The 19,828-nt window shown below is 40.3% G+C and overlaps 1 protein-coding gene and 1 long non-coding RNA gene across 2 annotated transcripts in view; one reads left to right on the top strand and one right to left on the bottom strand.

Annotated features, from left to right (window-relative positions):
* LOC136649641 (uncharacterized) overlaps nt 1–17,519 on the top strand; it is a 36,811-nt gene extending 19,292 nt beyond the window's left edge. The window contains exon 3 of the long non-coding RNA XR_010794415.1: nt 17,298–17,519. This is a non-coding gene — a long non-coding RNA (uncharacterized lncRNA). The remainder of the gene's footprint in view (nt 1–17,297) is intronic.
* C4H1orf21 (chromosome 4 C1orf21 homolog) overlaps nt 1–19,828 on the bottom strand; it is a 153,608-nt gene that overhangs the window by 22,967 nt on the left and 110,813 nt on the right. The window lies entirely within an intron of this gene.

Raw genomic sequence — 19,828 nt, 5'->3', positions numbered from 1 at the left:
AGCCTTTCCCCCATTAAATCAAGGGTTCACCATACAGCATACAATTTCAGCCTGCAGGTGGGGAATCTGACAGAATATTTTCTTATGGGAAAAATATCCTACATAAAAATTGCATGTCAGGGAGAACTCTAGCCTAGTTTTCTATGTGCAGGGATTTTTTTATATGGTGAAGTAGAGGAGCTCCTATCTTCAGTCTGGTGGTATAACCCAGACACAGATTTACCAGCTCAGGGATTACTAGACTGCAGAATCATCCATTTGGTTCACTGCACTTCATTTTATTGGTATGCATGTATTATATATAAAAATAAAGAGTACTTGAATGAATAATTTCACAACAGTGATCAACGCAGGCTCTCTGTCTGCATCCAACTCCTTCTAAATATGCAAAATCACAGAATGGAAAGAGGGACTCAGATAAGCAATAATATGGGTTGACTTTAGTTCAAAGCTATCAATCTTATCAGACCTTTCCACCCATTCTTCAATAGTACAATACAGATCCTCAGTATAAAGAGTACAGCCATCTGTGGAGTTTTCTCAATCTCACGGGACAATATTTAATCTTGCTCTGTTACAGTTATTTCTGCATGTATTACTTATTAAAAAATTTTACCCCACCTTTTTATATAAAATGTACCACAGGTGGCTTACAAAAACATAAAACAATAAACAGCCATCAATTAAAACATGCAAGAAATACAATGGAATAGTTAAAAAGCATCAGAGAGTCATTTAAGGGATCCTTGAAAGGTCTACATGAAAAAACAATGTTCACTCTTCTCCTAAGTTGTAGTCTGAGGACTAGATACACCTCTTTTCCAAACTCTTGTCCAAACAAAGTGCCCATACTGAAAAAGCTCCTTCCCTCATGCTTGTCTACCACACACTTGACAGCAAAGAGAAACAGACAAGGGCTTCAGAAACAAAGTTCTTGGCAGGCTCATATGGAAGGAGACAATTCTTAAGATACCTCAGTCGCAGGTTATTCAAGGCTTTGAAGGTCAAACACAGCACTATATAAATTGAAGCAAGCAACCAGTGAAGCTGACAAAAGGATTGGCATAATATGATTCAATCCTGGCAGATGCATTCAGGAGTGTTTCTGGTTGAATTCTGGATGGGTAACTGAAAACTGATAAAGCTGTCTTGAGACAACAGTGCCAAAAGGAGACGCTGTTTACAGCTTGGCTTACCTGCTGAAAGCTCGGAAGGCACAGCCAGATGCCAGATGTAATGACCACACCATGAAGGATTCTATCTGGAAGAGAAGGGTTCTAAGAGCTGCCCATAGAACAGTTATGGTAAAAAACTCATTTGTACTCCACTATGGAGCTTTGTAAGCTGTCTTGCTTCGGCACAGAAAAGGCGGGATATAAATTTCTGTGATAATAATAATAATTCTGAGGCAACTGAAGTTTGGCTTAAAGATGGTATGCAATTTGTGGTATTACACCCTTCTGAAGCTGTCCCAATGGATTGGCATAATCTTTGAACTGATAAAACTTACTTTGTGATCACCCAGCAAACCAGAATCAGATGCTGAAGTTAAAGTTGGGTTTGAAAATCGTTTCAGTCCACTAGAATTTGCTGCGATATCTGAACAGACAAGCCACAGTCACAGCGATCGATTCTCTTATGGAGGTTGGATAGAATGCAAATGAATACAAAGAAGGTACACTAAACCATGCTTTGCCTGTACTTTTGAAAATTTTTTGAACTGGAAGCTATAGATAGCACAAATCATGGCTTGGCACAATGTCTGAATTGATCCTTGTGTTTATAGCCATCTCATCTAGAGGCTGCTGTGAACTAACTTACAGAGAACGTTTTAATAGCTAAATACATTTAAATTTATCCAGCAACTTGAATTGTGTTGTCTGGCAGCAAAACAACAGCCAATCCTCTCCTTATTCCCCATGTGTTACTCAGCAGGAAAGGAATTTAACAGTATAACCAAACCCAATCTGGACTTGGGCCACTCTTGTTTTATGCTGGCAGGTCACACAGTTTGTGCTGTCACATTTTACTGACTTGCTATAAAGAGTGCATATTGTGGAGAAGCCAAATACTCATGAAAACAATTTCCCCCTAACTATAAACAAATTAATGGCAGTTAACTAGCATAATGGAAGATTAATTACAATTTTGATTGGGTTTCTAATCTCAAACTGTATTCAATGTTTAAAGCTGGAGTTAAGAATTTTGCAGAAGAAGAGTGACGACAGAAAGCCCATAAGCAGCCTACATACTTTTATCCATCACTCTGTTATTTTTTCCCCCCAACTACTCAGCTGTATATATAACTAGCTGTATACATTGCCTTGGCCTCAGTCCTAAATTTAACTTTTCTGAACTGAGTATAATCTCACTGCCATCTGCTGAACTACTGAAGTACACCGGCTGAGTGATGGCATAGGTAGGATGTAGGAGAACAAAGTTAAAATCCCTCCTCAGCCATGAAGATTACTGGGTGGCCTTAGGCAAGGTACTCAGCCTAATTTATTGCACACAGTATAAAGTCACCAAATTTACCCCAGAAAAAGAGAGTCTGGAAAAGGACCCAGATGCCATCTTGAGCCATCTTTTGTTGGTTTTGTACACTGTAAATCAGCCTTGACAGCTACACCCCATAATAAGCTAGTTTAACGATGTGTGAAATTCCATATCATCCAAATGTGTTTTTCCCCTCACTTATCATTTTCACTATTTGTTTATTGCACACAAATGTAACATTGCACCTTGCTAAGACAAGGAATAAAATTGGTTAAGCTTTTCAACAGTCAAATGGCACTTGTCTATCAATCTTTCTCCATAGATGAAAGAAAAATGTTGCGTTAGTATGGAGAACCTTAACCAATTCTGTCCTGCCTTAGCAAGGTGTATTGTCAAATTCCAGTTAGAAAGACTTGGCCAAGATCCAAAAAGCTTATTTCAGGATGCCCAAGGGCCAAGGAAATTCTGATCTTTTCAAATAAAGCAGCAGTCGCTCTATTCCCCCCCAACCAGCTGCTTTGAAAACTCCCCTTGGCTTCAAAAGTGGTTTATCATGCAGCAGGGTAGCCTGATGTTCAAGAACTACAAATCTAAAACTCCATGATTATTTGGATCCTAGCCATTGCCTTTCAGATTTGCCGCAAGAAATGCCCAACGGGTCCATCTCCTTAAAGAGATTAAAGCCAAAGTCACTATTTTCAAAATAACACATGTTTAAATAGGTCAGACAATGTTAATTTAGTTAGCAATATGTAAAGAAATAATCCAGAGCATAATATTTGAATATTGCATTTGACAATTTGATCAAATAATTCCTCCTGTGATAACGTCTGGACATAGGCTCTTTTACGTTATCTGCTGATTATTCGTGTCCAAGCTCAAGCCAACATCAAAGCCAAAGTGATTACGTTTCCTAGATAGACTAATTGTCTTTTTTCTGCACTTAAACAGCTTCACTTTTTAAGAATTTCAGGGTATTAACTCATGACAGCAACTGCAGGGCTGAGGTGCCACTATAATTAAGTGCCTGTCATTGTTTTCACTGAAAACCAATTTCAAAGACATTTACCACTTCTGCTTTAAATAATTCTTCCTACAGATTCTCACCTTCAAAGATTTCAGCTCAAAACCCTCAGTTTCTTTTTCTGAGCTATCAGGTTTCACCCAACATTAATTAGGGTTGGAAAAAAACTATGATTTCATCTTCATTATCTGCATGCCAATAGCTGAAGCTGACCCAAAATATTGTGTGAGCCCAAGAATGGCAGAGTTCTTTCTTTTCATGGTAGAACATTGCAAAAAACCAGTGCTTGCTCAGAGCTGTCAAATACAGGACCTGTAGGCCAGATGTGGCCCCCAGAAGCTCTTTATCTGGCCCCATAATAATTAGCCTCTTACAAGCAACTCTTAGCTTTGAGCTGCCAAGTGAAGAGCTGTGAAGTAGTGCTGCTGAAAAGGTGGCCAAACTCTCCCATATCCTGAAAATGATCCAGATTTGCATATTTTCTCTCCTGTCATTTGCAGATGAAAGTGCTTATTCCTGGCTGACATCTGCTTAATGGCATCACTTCCTGCCTAATGAGGTCACTTCTGGCCCTCAGCAGGAACCATGAATGTTATTCACCCGCTATATGAAACAATTTTGACACCCCTGGTCTAGCTGGATAGCCATGTGGATACATGAGCCTTGAGCTGGTTGATCACATACCTATATACCTACACTAGTGCTGCAACTCCTTAGGAGACCAACTGTGCTGTGCTGACCTTAACACTTCTTGTTAAGCCACCAGGCAAACCACAGAAGAGACAGATTCAAATGATCCTTGCATGCATGTGAAATGCCAGTAACACAGGAGTTATTTTCAGCGGCAAACACACCACTGCAGAATGAAACTAGTGGGACTTAAATGTATGCAAGTTCAAGAATTAACTACACCTCAAGACTGCCTCAATCACAATATTGGATTTCCACATGAGGAGGGAAGCTACAACTAACAGTATGGCTTCCCAGCTTGGCTAACATGAAGTATATGCAAAGAGAAACCTGAGTATAGAATTATCACCTATAGAATTGAACATGGGAAATTCCTGTCAGTTGTAGAAATCTGGCAATGCGTGAAGCAAAACTAGCTTTTGCGGTACTGCACTCAAAGCAATCTTTTGCTAACTCTAAAGAAGTTTTAGGAAAAAGCAAGCATTTCCTACCAATCCTTTCCAACATCCCAGCATCTTATCAAGGGGTAACTTTGGAATCTGCATGCCCCTGCATAACCACAAGTGCTCAATTCCATATTCAGTCTTGCATGGTAGTGCTAACACTCTAAAATAAAGTACTTTTAATTTAGCATAATCCACAGATTTCTCCTCAAACAGATAATGGCCTACCATGACTATCTTATTTTCATATTTTCAACAACTAAAAAAAAGTATTAGCTGTATTTTTATTTCGGCAGAACTCTCTAAACAAACATTACACCAGAGGATTTTGTTCATTTTAAAAATATACTCAATTGTCATGCTAGTTTAGCATAGAAAGTCATCTCATCTTGCATTACATTCACAAAAAAAGTCCACTACTGTTAAACAACATATTGAATCATGCCATGTCAGTTGTAGTAGTCCATCTATCTCAATGCCCTTACCACCGAACTAGCAGAAAGCTCTTCAAAATCTCAAGCAGAGATCTCCCTCAGCAATGTACTGGAAATGTCAGAGATTAGAGCTTAGGTTCTTCTTCTATATGCAACATATATACTCTTCCACTGAGCTCAGGCCGTCCTCTCTCTCAAAGAAAACAGAAACGTTATTTTCAAACAAACTTGAGCATACTGGATCAAATTCCTTTGTCGTTTTCCTTGCACTTTCGATGTTACATAAAAAAATCTAGTGAAAACAAGATGATCTAAATATAGATTTTTGGTCTTATTAGATTCCATGCCCACTTCCTGCTCTTGGGTGTTTATGCATGCAATTATTTTGTTCTAGTAATTAAGTTGTCAGCCTGCCAGAAACATATTCATGTTCTGCAAGGCCACATCTTTCATTTCCTACTATCAGAGGCAGCACAAAACAGCTGGAGACCATAGATTATATTGTAAACTTACAATGAAGTGGTATTTAGACATTTGGTGGTGGAAGCATAAATTCAGGTTACAACATGGTGCTACAATGTAGTCTAGGAACTGCACATCCCTCTCCAAAATTGGCAGGCAAATAGACATACACGTAATCAGACCATTATTAAAATCTCTCTTAACATCCCAGTCAAAGCCACTGAATGTGATTGGCACTCTTAACAAAAGTCCAAGCCTTCTTTCAATGCAATCGTGATAGGTAATGATTATTTTACAGTGTGGACGGCGTCACACAGACGCCTGTATACACAACTGTGACATGAGTCAATAGACTTTGCTCCATTATTGGTGCACATTTTGCCCTGGGCAGTTAGAAAATACATTTCATGATCTGCCATTGGAGCGAGACTTTTTTTAGAAGAATGCCTCGTAATTGAGGCACTTCGGGCAATAATGGAGCCTGGCCTGCTCATTTTACTAGATGTTACACAGTTATTGTCCGAAGCATCTCAGTCCTGCAACATAGAAAGCACTTTAAAATATGGTTTATGGCTGCACTCTATATACTGGAGAAACAAACAATTCCACAACTTCCCCTCCCCTCACATCAGATCGAGGTTTCCATAACAAGCAAAACAAAGAGCCACTTACTGATTTTGAAAACAGGAAACAGATTGGTAATGTTTGCGAGACTGAGGTCTTGTGTGTCTTTTATGCACCTAAAACATGAAAACTGCCTGAAACCATGAAAGGAAAACACAACAAAAATAGAAGCCCTTCTGAATCCAGGAGTCACAGAATCTGTATAAGGCCAACTGGTTGCTGAATCAGAAAGGAACTAAATGTTACTGTCTGCAGACTGCAAATTTTTAAATAAATCACATCTTTCAAATAAATCTTTTAAAACCACTTTAATATTTATCAGGTCCCTTTGGGTGAATAATAGATGATGGGAGACAAAATCATGTGTGTCCTTGGATCACTGTCTCTTCAGAGGGGAAAAAACACAAAGATAACAGGGTCCCAGAGGGAATTTCTTAGAGCAAATAATGATTTGTGTTCCACAACACTTTACACTTCATTAGCACATTTTTCCTCAGTTTCTGAAGAATTTACAAGCAGTAATGAATTAAGCCTTTTACTCCGCAGGAAGTTCTAAGTTGCATTTGCTCATCTGCAATATATATTGCACCAACTGGAGTTCTGAACAGTTAATAAGTTTGAAACAACCTCTTGGAATAGCACACCAGCAATCCCACATTTGTCAATAATTGTGGAGGTCACAAAAAAGAGCAGCTGGAATATCAGCACTACAACTTCCATGTCAACCGTATCTCAATCCTATTGCAAGAGCAACAGTGAACCTAATGCATGAATTCAATAGCAGCTTCTCTCTGGTTCTGTTGAGTCTAGTGGGGAGGCAGCATTCACCTCCCTCTTCCATGGTTCCAATTTGGATTGGGGAGCCTTGCTGTTGCTGTTTAAAATAAACCATACAGATGAAAATACAAAAACAGGTTCAACGTTTATCTATTTTATTGTTGTTCTATTTTATGTATTTTATGATTTTTAAATGTTGTTAGCCGCCTTGGGTGCTCTCTGAGAAGAAAAGCGGATTACAAATCAAATCAATCAATCAATCAAATGTCATGTATAGTTTTGAACTCAAGTCTCGAAGGCCATTCAAAGTTTTATTGGTCAGTAACAGGCACCAGTTGTGTCCCACCAGATATAACACTCTTGCCTCTCTCCAATATCACCCTACTCAGAGAAAATGGCAAGTTCACATCTACGTCTCACTCCCTGCTACTCTTCGAACTCTCCTACAGTATAATCGATAGCATGCATCACTCTTGTACATGAACAGTTTTACTTTTTGAGTAGCATAAGAACTACCCACCTACAGAGAAGTCCACCCCCTCTGTGTCTGCAACTGGAAAAGACAAGTCCAGACCAATGACTAATGTGGAAATGCAATGGGCAGCATCTTCCGAGGGCAGGCAACTCTGCTCCATCATGAGTGACTGATCTAATGCCAACCAATACAGAGATGCAGTAAAATAATCCACCCCCTACAGAAAGGTCTGACTGATTGGATGGAGACAAGGACGGAGCAATTAATCATGCCAACACGATACTGGCAGAGTTCTTTGTAGGGGGGGAAGGATACTTGGGGCTCAGAGAATTCTTTGATTTATTTCTCATTGCACATCAGCAGTTCTTTTGCCCAGCACAATGGTTGGAAATTACTGTGTCAGAAAAGAACATCACTCCCATGAACAGGTGACTAGATTTGAACATCTCAAACTCTGCACTGGACAGAAGTGCGCAATTACTCGCATACAAGTCCTACTCAGCTCTGGAGATGAATTGTTGCCAAAGATGGATCTGTATTACTAGAAGCACCAATGGTTACCCCAGATGCTGAAATTAGGAGATGCTAGGCCTTGTTCTACATTCTACCTTCCAATGGGTCAAAATCTACAGGAACACAAAGTGAGGCTTCTTCGGGAGTGGCATGCCCTCCTACATTTGCCTTTAGAAACATCAAAAATGTTTTTGTCTAAACACGCCTTTTTGAGGCTACCAGATATTTTTATTTATGATATTGTTTTCTGTGTGATGCTCATTGCTTTTTGTCAGTTACCCAGCTAACCTCCTTGTACCCCCTGCTAAGCTTCTTTAGTTCCCTTCACCTTCAAGGACAGTCATTCCAGAACTGTGTTTTTCAATGTGTGTACCCCACTGTACCACTCTGCATGGTCCACCTATCGGAAGTACTACCAGAAGTAACTGATGACAATGCCATTGTCAGTTACCTCTGGATTGGGAGGCCACAAACAAACATTGCAACAAACATTGGTAAGGAGCTCGGGATGGATGGCAGTGCTTTTCTGAGCACACATGAAGTGCACACTGGAGTCCTGCCCATTGAGCTGAACCTCCTGTCGCTGCCTGTCATATTGCATTGCTGGTCTCGCTGCCAGGTGGCAGGGGTCTGCAGATCCCATGCGTACCACCAGATACCACCTCAAGTACCACTGGTGGTACAAGTACTACTGGTTGAAAAACACTGTTCTAGGGAATAGCCACGTTTCTGCCAAGAGTGCCACTAGGCCATATTTCTGTTTCCTAAGTCATTTGTCCTCTATGCTTCAAGGGAGATTAAACACCAATAAGAAGAAGCTAGATTTAAAGAGGACCCGATTTTAATTTTTTTTCCAGTTTCACAATTCGTGCTGTCCATCTATTGTTCCCACTATAATTAGGGCTCTGAATCTCCACATAAAACACTGCCCCACAGCAAAACAATGGAGCATTAGCAACTGTTACAAAATTACCTTGTTTCTATCCCCTGCACCTTCAGTATTTCAGCACAAAATTGCCTTAGCCATGAAATAGACTAGTTCTCATACTATGCTCCTGGGAACCCTGAAGTCTCTTAGGAGCTTATCAGTGGTTCAGGAAGGAAAAGACAGTACTGTATCAAGTTTCCTGCAAATATGAACTTGCTCCCCACTATCCATCCTCCCAGCACTGCATTGCTACAGAATATTGGGGGTATTCTGGATTGCACTTTCAGTTTACATAGGTGATGTGGAGCCTGGTAGGCCTGGCTGGTGCCCTACATGGACTGAGTATCCTAGAAAAAGTCCCAGTACCCTCTGGAAGGCACAGGAATTACATGGCCTACCTTCCTAACGTTCACATGATTAGTATCTCTGAACCTTTCAGCCTGCACACAATGTACAGTGTTGCACAAACAGGGCATCCACAAGCTTTGGTTGTCCTTGGTAACCAGTTATTTAGGGTTGTCACGACCACACCCCTTCATATTCTCTGGCATGGGCAGACGACTAAGGAGCTGTCAGTCTCGCTTCAAGCTAGGCTTCTCGCTCCTTGCTTTGGAGTTTCTCTAAAGCCCAATATGAAGTGAGAGATTAAGGGCGCAATCCTAACCCTTTATGTCAGTGCTTTCCAGCTCTGAGGTAAAGGAACAAACATTCCCTTACTTTGAGGAGGCCTCTGTGAGTGACACCCAACTGCAGGATGCAGCACATGCCCCACTGGCACTGCTGTGCCAGTGCTGGAAAGCACTGACATAAGGGGTTAGGATTGCGCCCTAACTCTTCCAATTCTTCAACTTCTTGATTCATGCTAGAGAAATTGGGGACAGAGTGGGACCTCTTGTTCTTACCCAGAACCAAACGTTAGATACAAGTCCCACCTCCTGAGCTCTCTGCTATGCACGGACAACTTGGGGAAGAGACGACACCTCACTTCTTGATGGACTGTAAGAAGCAATCAGAAAGATCTCTAGTTGCCAACAGGCACCTGCTGACTGCATGTGTGGAACCCCATTTCCAAATTTCTTGTGAATATCTATAGGCTAGCTGATCTTGAAAACAGAATACTCAGTTAGGTGGACTTTGTTCTAATCCAGAAAGGCAATTATTATTGTATGTTGTTGCCTTGGGGGAGTTACAGGTTCAACTATACAGATTTTTAGGCTGAGGGCCAGAAAAGGTAGAAAGGAAAATCTGTGCAAGTAAATGTTTACCTTGTTAACTAACTCACATTAATATGCTGGACCATATATGGTCTTTGAACGTAAAAACTCTCAAATGCTTTATCTAGCAAATGATATAAACAGGTGGATGGGCAAAGGATGAAGACTGATCATCTATTCTCAGCGTAAATGTTATGCTTTCAAAGTGCTTAAAAGGAAGCTGATGAATGCTACATTTAACATCTGACTTCTAGTTCTAGACTTTCTATATACACGCAAAATGAATTAGCACATTTGCTTTCTGTGTTAGATCAGTCCCCCCACTCCACATCAGACTTGCAAAGGATTCTTACATTATTCTTGAATGCCTCTCAGAACAAACATCAGCACTTCACAAAAATCTAATGACTTGTTTTACATTCAGTATTCCACATGAAAAACTATTACAGGAAGCTGTTAACACAATTGCATTCAGGCATGACTAAACTCCGTAGGCTTGGGTTGTAAACAGCTGTTCACCTGGTTGCCTATGATGGGCAAGAATCACCACCAGACTGCAAGGTACGGAAGTCAAAAAAACCTAATCTTGCTTGACTACATTTTGTGGGGTGGCCAGCAGCTTTATTGACTTGTTTCAAGGCCAGTATAGAGACCATTTCAAAAGTAAAACTGAGTAACATACTGCCCATTACAGTCATGTTTCCACGAAGGAGGCAGGGACTGTTTTCTCTCTCTCTCTCTCTCTCGTGTGTGTGTGTGCGCGTGTGCATGTAGATCTCTATACCTATGAAATCCAAACCCTGCATGATAAAAAGCTGAATTCTGTCAACTGTATAAATTATGCAAATCAAGCACATTTGCACAACCTCTAAATTTTGCAAAACATTCAGTTCTGCTAATCATGGGCAGGCGCAAGAAGTTCTACACTGTGCTGAAGAGTCGCGTCCTGGCCAGTCAGAATCATAGTCACTCATCTGGCTGTCAGGATTTCTGGCATACTGTACTTATGCAACATCATATCATTGAGTCCCAGTTTTGCAGTTCTTGTTTAGACTATGGCCCTTATAAGTAAATCCATCCCCTTTTGTAACCTAGCAGAATGGAACTTACAACCTAGAGTGTGCCTGGGAAGAAGTCAAAAATTGCATGAGTCAGAAAATGAATCATACAGATTTAGAGACATGGGCTTGGACAGCCAAGGAGAATATAAATCAAAGCAAAGCTGTCGAGATGTTTTTGCTCAGGAAAACCATAAAGAGCAATGAAACTAAGGAGTCAGTAGAAGCTGAAGGCATTTTATACATCAGCATGAATTCAGTCCTGCCACTGGAAGGGAGGGGTCATTGATGGCCCACAGGCATAAAAATCAAGTGCGTAAAACAATGACAGTGACAAAATGGCAAAAATGACAGTGGGGAGATCTGAAGCAGATAATGGGATGTGCTTTCTTGCAATTGGGAATTATCCAAACCATGTGCTTCCAGTTCTAAAGAATTCTCTTCATGGAAATTTTTCATCACGTAGGACACAATGCACTCGCCTGCTTCCTCATGCCTGGGTTTGGCCTCCCATACTTTCTGCTAGCGGCTAAATTGATACAGCATACATCAATACCTTTTTCAAAACACCACACACTGTCATTCAGAATGGCTCTGTTTTAGATTAAGCTTTTAACTCACTTTAGGCTTCACTTTATTTAAATTCTGCTCTATCCATCCATCATTCAGAGGTTACACCACTGGAATTAGAGAAAAGAGCTTGGTTTCTCAGTATTCCTTTTTCCCTTTCTACTGCGAATTTTGTTAGCACTGGGCTAAATGGCTGACTTGATAATGGGCACAAAAAGTAGGAGGGGAGGAAAGGTCCACATAATGCAAGGTCCCTGGCAGCAGCGCTTCACATTTTGCTTCCTTTTCAACAGCACTGTAGAATGCAGCTTACTTAGTCCCACAGGATTCAATGGGAGCTAAATTAGTAATTATTAACTAAACTTATAATTCACACCTATGCAATGTCTACTCAGAAGCCATGCTGCATTCAATAGGACTTACTTTCAGGAAAGTGTGCATAGGAACACAGCCTAAACAATTATTTGCTAATTTAGTAATTTAGCACTGGGAGACGCTTTGGAAAACCATGTAAAAAATCCAAGGAGAGTATGTGCAGAGCTAAAACTACCCTGAGACTTGTACAAGTTAGTTAAATACTAGTATTTATATTTTCGTATACTAGAAAATATAAATACTCGTAGTTAAATACTAGAAAATATAAGTCTCCTCTTGTCGCCAGGGGACATACCCTGTGGCGGGAGGAACCCAGGAGGATATGGCTGGCAGCCAGGAAGCCCCGCAACCCTGGGCAGCCGAAGACACAGGGCAAGCCACAGAGCGATAAACAAGGATATATCATTTTTATCCTTAAACAGCCCTACAGGGAAGGTTGTGCTGAGAGATATTAACTTCTCCAGGGCTACTCAGGGAGCTTTATGAAAAATGAAAATTTGAACCCAGGTCTTCCTAGTCTTAGTTTAACACTCCAACTACTAGAAGACCTTGCTGGGTTTTGATATTACAAATTACAATCTGCACTGCAGTGAAGTCATACCAATACAGACAACTAACCTCAGTGCTGGTCACAGAGTGGAGCAAATTTTTTTTTTTTTTAAACAAAAGATCTAGTTCCTCTCTTCTAAGAATTAAGTGATAGAATGTTGAATTATTAAGTTCACATTATTTATTATTATTATTATTAAGTTATTAAATTGGCAGTGCAGTGCAACCATTAAGAGTATTTGACTCAGACCTAGTGATCTGAGTTCAAATACCCAGTCAGTCACAAAGCAACTTCATTCAAAATATGGCCTATTTCATAGGGTTGTTGTAAGGATAAAGGTGGAGCAGAGTCATGTAAACAACCACTGGAGGAAGAGTGGGATAAAAATGAAATAGACTGAAGTGCTGGATCATTTTTGAAACTAGCACGGTCTGTGGCCCCTAGCAACTTGGTGCTGGTTGGAGGGTGCCAGCTTTGCTCAGGCAGCAAAATGCCTCCGGCCAGTCCTGCCAACATCTATCAATATGCAAAAAGCTCCTCTGCCAAACAACCTACTGACAAAGATGCATTGTGAATCTCATGCCCTCATAGGAGTGTTACAGTTCTTTTTTTAAATTAAGCCTTAACGAGGCCACAAAATGGACTCTTTTCCAGTGACTGAAGAGCTCAACTGTAACAGAAAGCCGGGCTGGTCCACTCATTTTGCTAACAAGGAAATAAAAATCTTGAGGTTAAACAGAGATCTATGGTTTAAATTCTCCTCGGCTTCAGTGTTTCCTGTTAAGAATCAAAGAACAGATTATTCTCAAGAACTGGCAACATCTCAGTGTTATTTGCAAATTTAATCCCCCAAAATATCAACAGTAATATTTACGCAGACCTTTTCATGTAGAATTATCTAAAGAGCTGTTCAGGTCACTCCCATAAACCATGAAATATCCATTATTTGAGTTGTACAAGCCTCATTTCACACAATCAGGTGGTTGGTTGGGGTAACTGCTCCAGCATAACCACAGTATTTCTCCATGAGTAAAAGCAAGCTAAGCACCACTCTCTTGAGTCTCATCAACTCACTGGATGAAAAACAGGGTGTTTTAAATAAAAGCAATTTATCTGAAATAATACAACCAGAGCAAAAGGCAGTTACCTGGAAATTTGAACAAAAAAGCCAGATGGGTTCAAATGCAAATTAAAGTCAGGAACTCACTGCATGAGCTTGGACACAACATGTTGTCTCAGTCTCCCACCTGTAAATGGGCAACAATGACACACTCACAGTCATTTTAGCTATCTGCTTAAGGGTTCAGTGGTAGAACAGACTACAGTTGGCCCTCACTTTATGGCACCTTGCAGCGATTCTCAATTCTATTCATTTTTATTATTTTCAGTGCTTGGCTTGGTCTTATGGTGGTGATCAGCCGAGTCTGTGCTGAATCAAACAAGTCAGCCTGCACCATTTTGTTACGCGTGTACAGTTTGTTTACAGTATGTTTACCCCCTGCGGTCTCAGCATCGTATTCTGGCAATTTTTACAAGTGAAAAGTAAGTGAAAAAAGCCTGTGATTTGCTTTATGGCAATATTCACTTTACTGTGATGGTCTGGAACCTAACCTGCCATATAAGTGAGGTATGCCTCTAAACATTTCAATTAGCAGAAATGTAACCAAAACATTTCCGAAAGCTTTACTTCTGATCGAAACAGCAACCTCTTATTGGATTTACAGTAAGTACCAGTCACAAACAGCATTTCTGAAATTCAAAATACCCCTACTAAAAAAGTTAACCAGATCTAATGTTTTATCAGAAAGAAAAACAAAAAAAAACTCCTATTATGATTTGCATAATACCATTAATTGTACTGATATGTTTTGCGACTGTGCCAATACAACAGAGGAGGGGGTTCAGACTTACTGCAATGGGTGGGTGGAGACACTGGTTTGCTCTGGAAGCACAGCCTCTTCCCCAAGTTCAGTGCAAGTTAAGAGAATGCAGAAATTGATTGGACAGGATGTCAAGCATCACTCTCTCTAGACAGGGCTAGTAACAATCTAATATTAGACTGGGGAGAAACCTTTTCAGTGATGAAGTCCTATTTATGGAATATCTTTGGTGAAGTGGCTTACCTGGTACCTCCTTTGTTAACATTGAGGTGTCAAGATCTTTTATTTGCCTGAGCTTGCTTTCTTTTTTAAACGCACGAACAGTTATTTTTATTATCAGTTGGAAGCTTATGTAGTGCTACTTGCTATTTTATCTGTTATTTTATTACTTTTAGCACTTTTTGTTGCGCTTCAATGTGGCTTTGCTTCCAGCCATCAAGTTTTTATGTGATGGTTTAAACATATATGCAGCTTTGAAAATACAATTAAAATTGAAAAGTAGATTATAAATCCTTCAAATAAATACATTCACACATAAGAGAAAGCACACAAGCACATGCACAGAGAGGCATTCACTCGTTCACATTCTAATTATAACTCTAGCACTGCTCAAGCATTCTGTGAGAGTCTTGATCATCATGGATATTATCCATAACGTGTCTGTTACAGCCACATCAAAATATATACCTCTACCACAGCAAGACTGGTTTACTTTCAGTTTCTTTCATTATGATTAAAACCAATGAAATTGGTTTGACCAGAGATTATGATAGAAGGGACACAAAAAATGAAGTTATTACTCTCAGCAATGATATACAGGAGAACCTGAAAATGGTTAAGACACTATAAGAAGGAGCTTAGAGAGGAATGTACGTACATTAGAAAAGTCTTATGATGTTTAAATCCATCCCCCCAAACAGCAAACCTTTCATCGGTTTTTTCAGGTGATGGAAGGTGGAACTGGATTTGTTCTGTTTGTAACCTGCATGCCTAATGCCATGTAATTTATCAATTCATGGCTGTCTCCACTTTCAAGATGATGAATCTTGTTTAGGTTCAATGCCCATCATGCCCCACTACTTACACATGAGTTAAAGTGTCCACAGCAGAAGCAAAGCACATCCGCTGGGAGGGTTAACTGCCAGAACCTTCTTACCTTTCCTTCATAGATATCAAACCACAGACCCCCTTCACTCAGTAACAGGCTTGGAAATATGACTTCTCATTGGTTGGACTAAGCTCTTTGTTAACTAGACTTGGGCATCCACATAGCAGATCAGCTTAGTACTTTTTCCTGCACAGAGACAGTCTTTACGTAGAAAAAAGGGAATTTTAAGCTACACTGAAAATGAGTTCCAAAGCATGATAAGAAGGTAGTTTTCTCTTCAAGGTAACTCACTCATACATCAGAAAGCACAGCCAAAATGTCAAACACCTTCAGAGAGGCAATCCAGCTCCAGGATGGATGTGCCAAAAAAGAAGGAACACCAATAGAAAAGAGGAGCAAAAATGAATTGTAGCAGTGTGGAACAGATGGCAGAGGGTAAAAGGACAGCAATAATCCCTGTGTTCTATGAAAAATGGAGTTGGCCATATTATTTTCACAGCAACACGCAATATATATTTATGACAGAATTATAAAGATGTGTGATTTTTTTAGTTACATAGTCATTGGGAAATGAATAGATTTTGCTAGGAGTATCCATAATTGACCTCACCAAGCAGACCTAGCTGCATTAGAAGATCTCACAACTCGAAAACTGAAAAAGAGCTATGGCAACACTGAGGGTCACTTCTGATGAATTCGAAGTCTACAGAACCTAAGCAGAGTGAGTAGCAGGACTGCAGTCACCTTCACTGCTCATTGGTCATATCTGTCATGCCCCTGGCCTGCTAGCTTTGATGGACATAATATCGGCATATGGCATATATGCACCATCCAACAAGCACGGGTCTGAAATGCATCGTGATTATTCCACATAATGTTTGGAGACTGTCAACATAGTTTGGGCCTGCACACATTAATATCATGCCCAAGCTCTATGCAAATGTTATGTCCATGTGGGCTCAGAGATAAGACGACCACAATCTTGCTCCCACATCACTGGGAAAAGCAGCTCACAAAATTTTGACAGACCTGACTTCATGGTTCAGAATATAGAAGGATAAAATTGAACACACACAATCCTTGCTGCACTGTATTTACAATTCCAGGCAAGAAAGTTCGGACACATATTGCAAATACTGTTATAACTAAAGATTCCTGATCTATGCCTAGCTATACAAAGGCTTACCAAGACCTCTTCGACCCCAACAAAGCAAGAAAAACTGTCCATGAACAGAGAGGGACAGAGCACATGCTTGGCATACAGAAGATCCCAGGTGCAATCTTCAGGAAGGCTGGAAAGACCATTGTCTGGAGAATCACAACGGGTCAGCACAGACAATACTGAGTTAGATGGCCCAAGGTATACACACATTATGTCACAAATTCAATTTCCAAGAAAGAAAGGCAATGGGTTCACTGATCCCAGAACACAATTGAGATAATAAAAAGGAACATTCATGCTGCTGAAGAGAAGCAGAGAGCAGCTAAGCACCGGGGGGGGGGAATCTGCCCCCAGAATCTCCTCTATAATTCTGATGTCTTGGTATCAGCTGTTCACTGCATATTTATTTCCTGTGTGAGACATCCAATAATATTTTATTTCAGTATTTGATAGTTGACACGCAATGGTGGACACTGCATTTGGACACTGACATTTAATGTTTTTCGTTATATAGAGTCTGCATAACCTTACCGAGTGCCACCTTCCATATCAACCTCCTAGTTTCCCAAGACTGTTCTGTATCTCTCCAAAACCTGCATATCATCACAGCAGCAGCTAAGCTATGGAACAGCGCTCCCCACTGTGGGGTGAGAGAGTCCCCCTTGCTGGCAGTTTTCCGTAAAAAAAGTCCTAGTTTGTTTGAAAAGCTTTTTCAACAGTTTTGTTTTGTTTTAGATGGCTGCGTTATTTTAATTAAAAAACTTTTAACTAGCCATTCCATTGGTGCTTTATAGTAAATTTGCTGTGCTTTTATTACAATGGTGTTTTATGGATAGGTTTGCTGGAGCTGTTCAAATTATTCTATAAACCTCTTTTCATTTCATATATCAGAGTATGTTCATTTACACACCGAAATCAATAAAATAAGTTAATAGGTATTATGAGAAGACTTGTTCTCAACTTGCAACATACCAGTAGTCTACTTATGTATGGTCTATCAACTTTATGTTTGGATTCATCCTATCAATCTTCTGAAAATTTATGGGGCAGCATCATTAGAGAGTATGGCTTAGAGTTGATGTGTCTCTACCAGTATGTGCAATTTATTTTTAAACACATCCCTAAAGCAGGAAACAAAAAGTGTACCTGACAAGCAGCTGGAAGCCTGAAGTAAACAACCTCAAATAATTAAAAGAGCTACACACTGACAACACTGCTGACATACTGTCCCTTAAAGTGCCTGGCTTACACAACAGGTCACCAAGTTCACAGGTAAATGGAGATAAATGAATCTGTCGGAGAAAATATTTTAGAAGGGGAGGTTGCCTAAGGTCAGAAGCTGATGTGACAAGAAACATAGGGCTGCCACTGAAAACAACCACCTTGTGTCAAATTCTCCTTCCTCAGATGTGGTAAGGACACAGCTGGAGTATTACGGTATATATACAATTCTGGTCGCCACATCTCAAAAAGGATATAGTGGACCTGGGAAAAGGTGCAGAAGAGAGCAACCAAAACAAGCACCTCCCACTGTAGGAAAGCTACAGTGTTTGGGGCTCTTCAGTCTAGAAAGAATGCACCTGGCGCGACGTGATTGAGACATGCATGGGATGGATAGACGGAAGTTCTTTACCCTCTTGCACAACACCAGAACAAGGGGACATCCACTAAAATTGACTGGCAGGAGAGTCAGAAAAGGCAAAAGGAAACAGTTCTTTACCCAGCATGCAATTAATCTATGGAACTCTTTGCCACAGGATGTGGTTTTGGCACTTATCCCAGAGGCCTTTAAAAGGGGATTGGATACATTTATGGAGGTAACATCCATCACAGTTTACCAGCAATGATGGCAAATTCAGGTTTTAGAGGTAGAGTATCACTTAATGCCAGATGCAAGAGAGTGGCAAAAGGATACAGGTATCTTGTTGTCTTATGATCTGCCAAAGGCATCTGATGGGCCACTGTGAATACTGAAAGCTGGACTAGATGGGCCTTGGTCTGATCCAGCAAGGCTCTTCTTATGTTCTCTTTCCATTATGCATAGCTAAGAAAGTGCAAAATGTGGCATTATTAGGCCATGTGAAAGATGTCACCTGATATTTTTTCTTCACATTAGGAAGATAGGAAGGGAAACTTAAAAATAGGGCTGTTATTTTCAACAGCAATCAGTTGCTATTCCATTTAGTTCCAGTCTAGACAGGTTTTACAAGAATACGTCAAGTTCACTATGATCACGGATGAAATGTTGCAGAGTCAGAAATATTGTCATCTTAGGTACTAAAGTTTAGTTCTGACCATTCTACCTAGGCTTTATGTCACATGTATACATGAACCGTTACCTAGCATCCCTATTTGTTTTGGTGTGTCTCTGAAACATACCTTTGGTTAAGCATCACTACTAGAAATGTAAGGAACCCAAAGCAGATGTGCCTTTTGTCCAAAATTGATGCTAGAAGGTATCAAACTCAAGCCAAACTCAAAAGGACACCTTTACCCTGTGCCTCATTCCTGTCCATTTGCCATCCACCCTCAGTGGAAATTTCCAGAAGTGACCATACTTACTTGGTTTTGTTATCTGGACTTGCAGGCACGGCAAAAACATAAGAGGTATTCTGAAACTCAAGACAAATAAGTCTACTTAGGCCACCAAAAAAACAAACTCAAGCTTCCACCAAACTTGATCCTAATGCAAATTTCCTTACAGGACAGTAACCAGGTCCCTTTTGAAAGGTCGTAGATCTCCGCTATCTCCTCAATGTTTAAATCAATTATCTTTCTTGGGCACAAAGAAGCTGAACCAACCCTGAGGAACTGGTGGTATACAATCACACGGGGGGGGGGGGGTCAAAGGAAAGCAGTAATTAGTCTCTGCTGGCTCAGAAGATGTTACTTCCTCTTTGCTAAAAAAAAAAATCTTATAAAGAGACAGACCAGAAGTCACCAAATTGTTCATTCTCCTTCTTGCTCAATTTTAGCGCCTGAGAGACACACACCTATTGTGCTGTGTGACACACTTCCAGCTCACCAGCTCCACATAAATTCCCA

The sequence above is a fragment of the Tiliqua scincoides genome, chromosome 4, assembly GCF_035046505.1.
Source record: "Tiliqua scincoides isolate rTilSci1 chromosome 4, rTilSci1.hap2, whole genome shotgun sequence".
Classification (NCBI taxonomy): domain Eukaryota; kingdom Metazoa; phylum Chordata; class Lepidosauria; order Squamata; family Scincidae; genus Tiliqua; species Tiliqua scincoides.
Note: the sequence above shows the minus strand (reverse complement) of the source record. Positions and strands in the feature narration are given on the sequence as shown.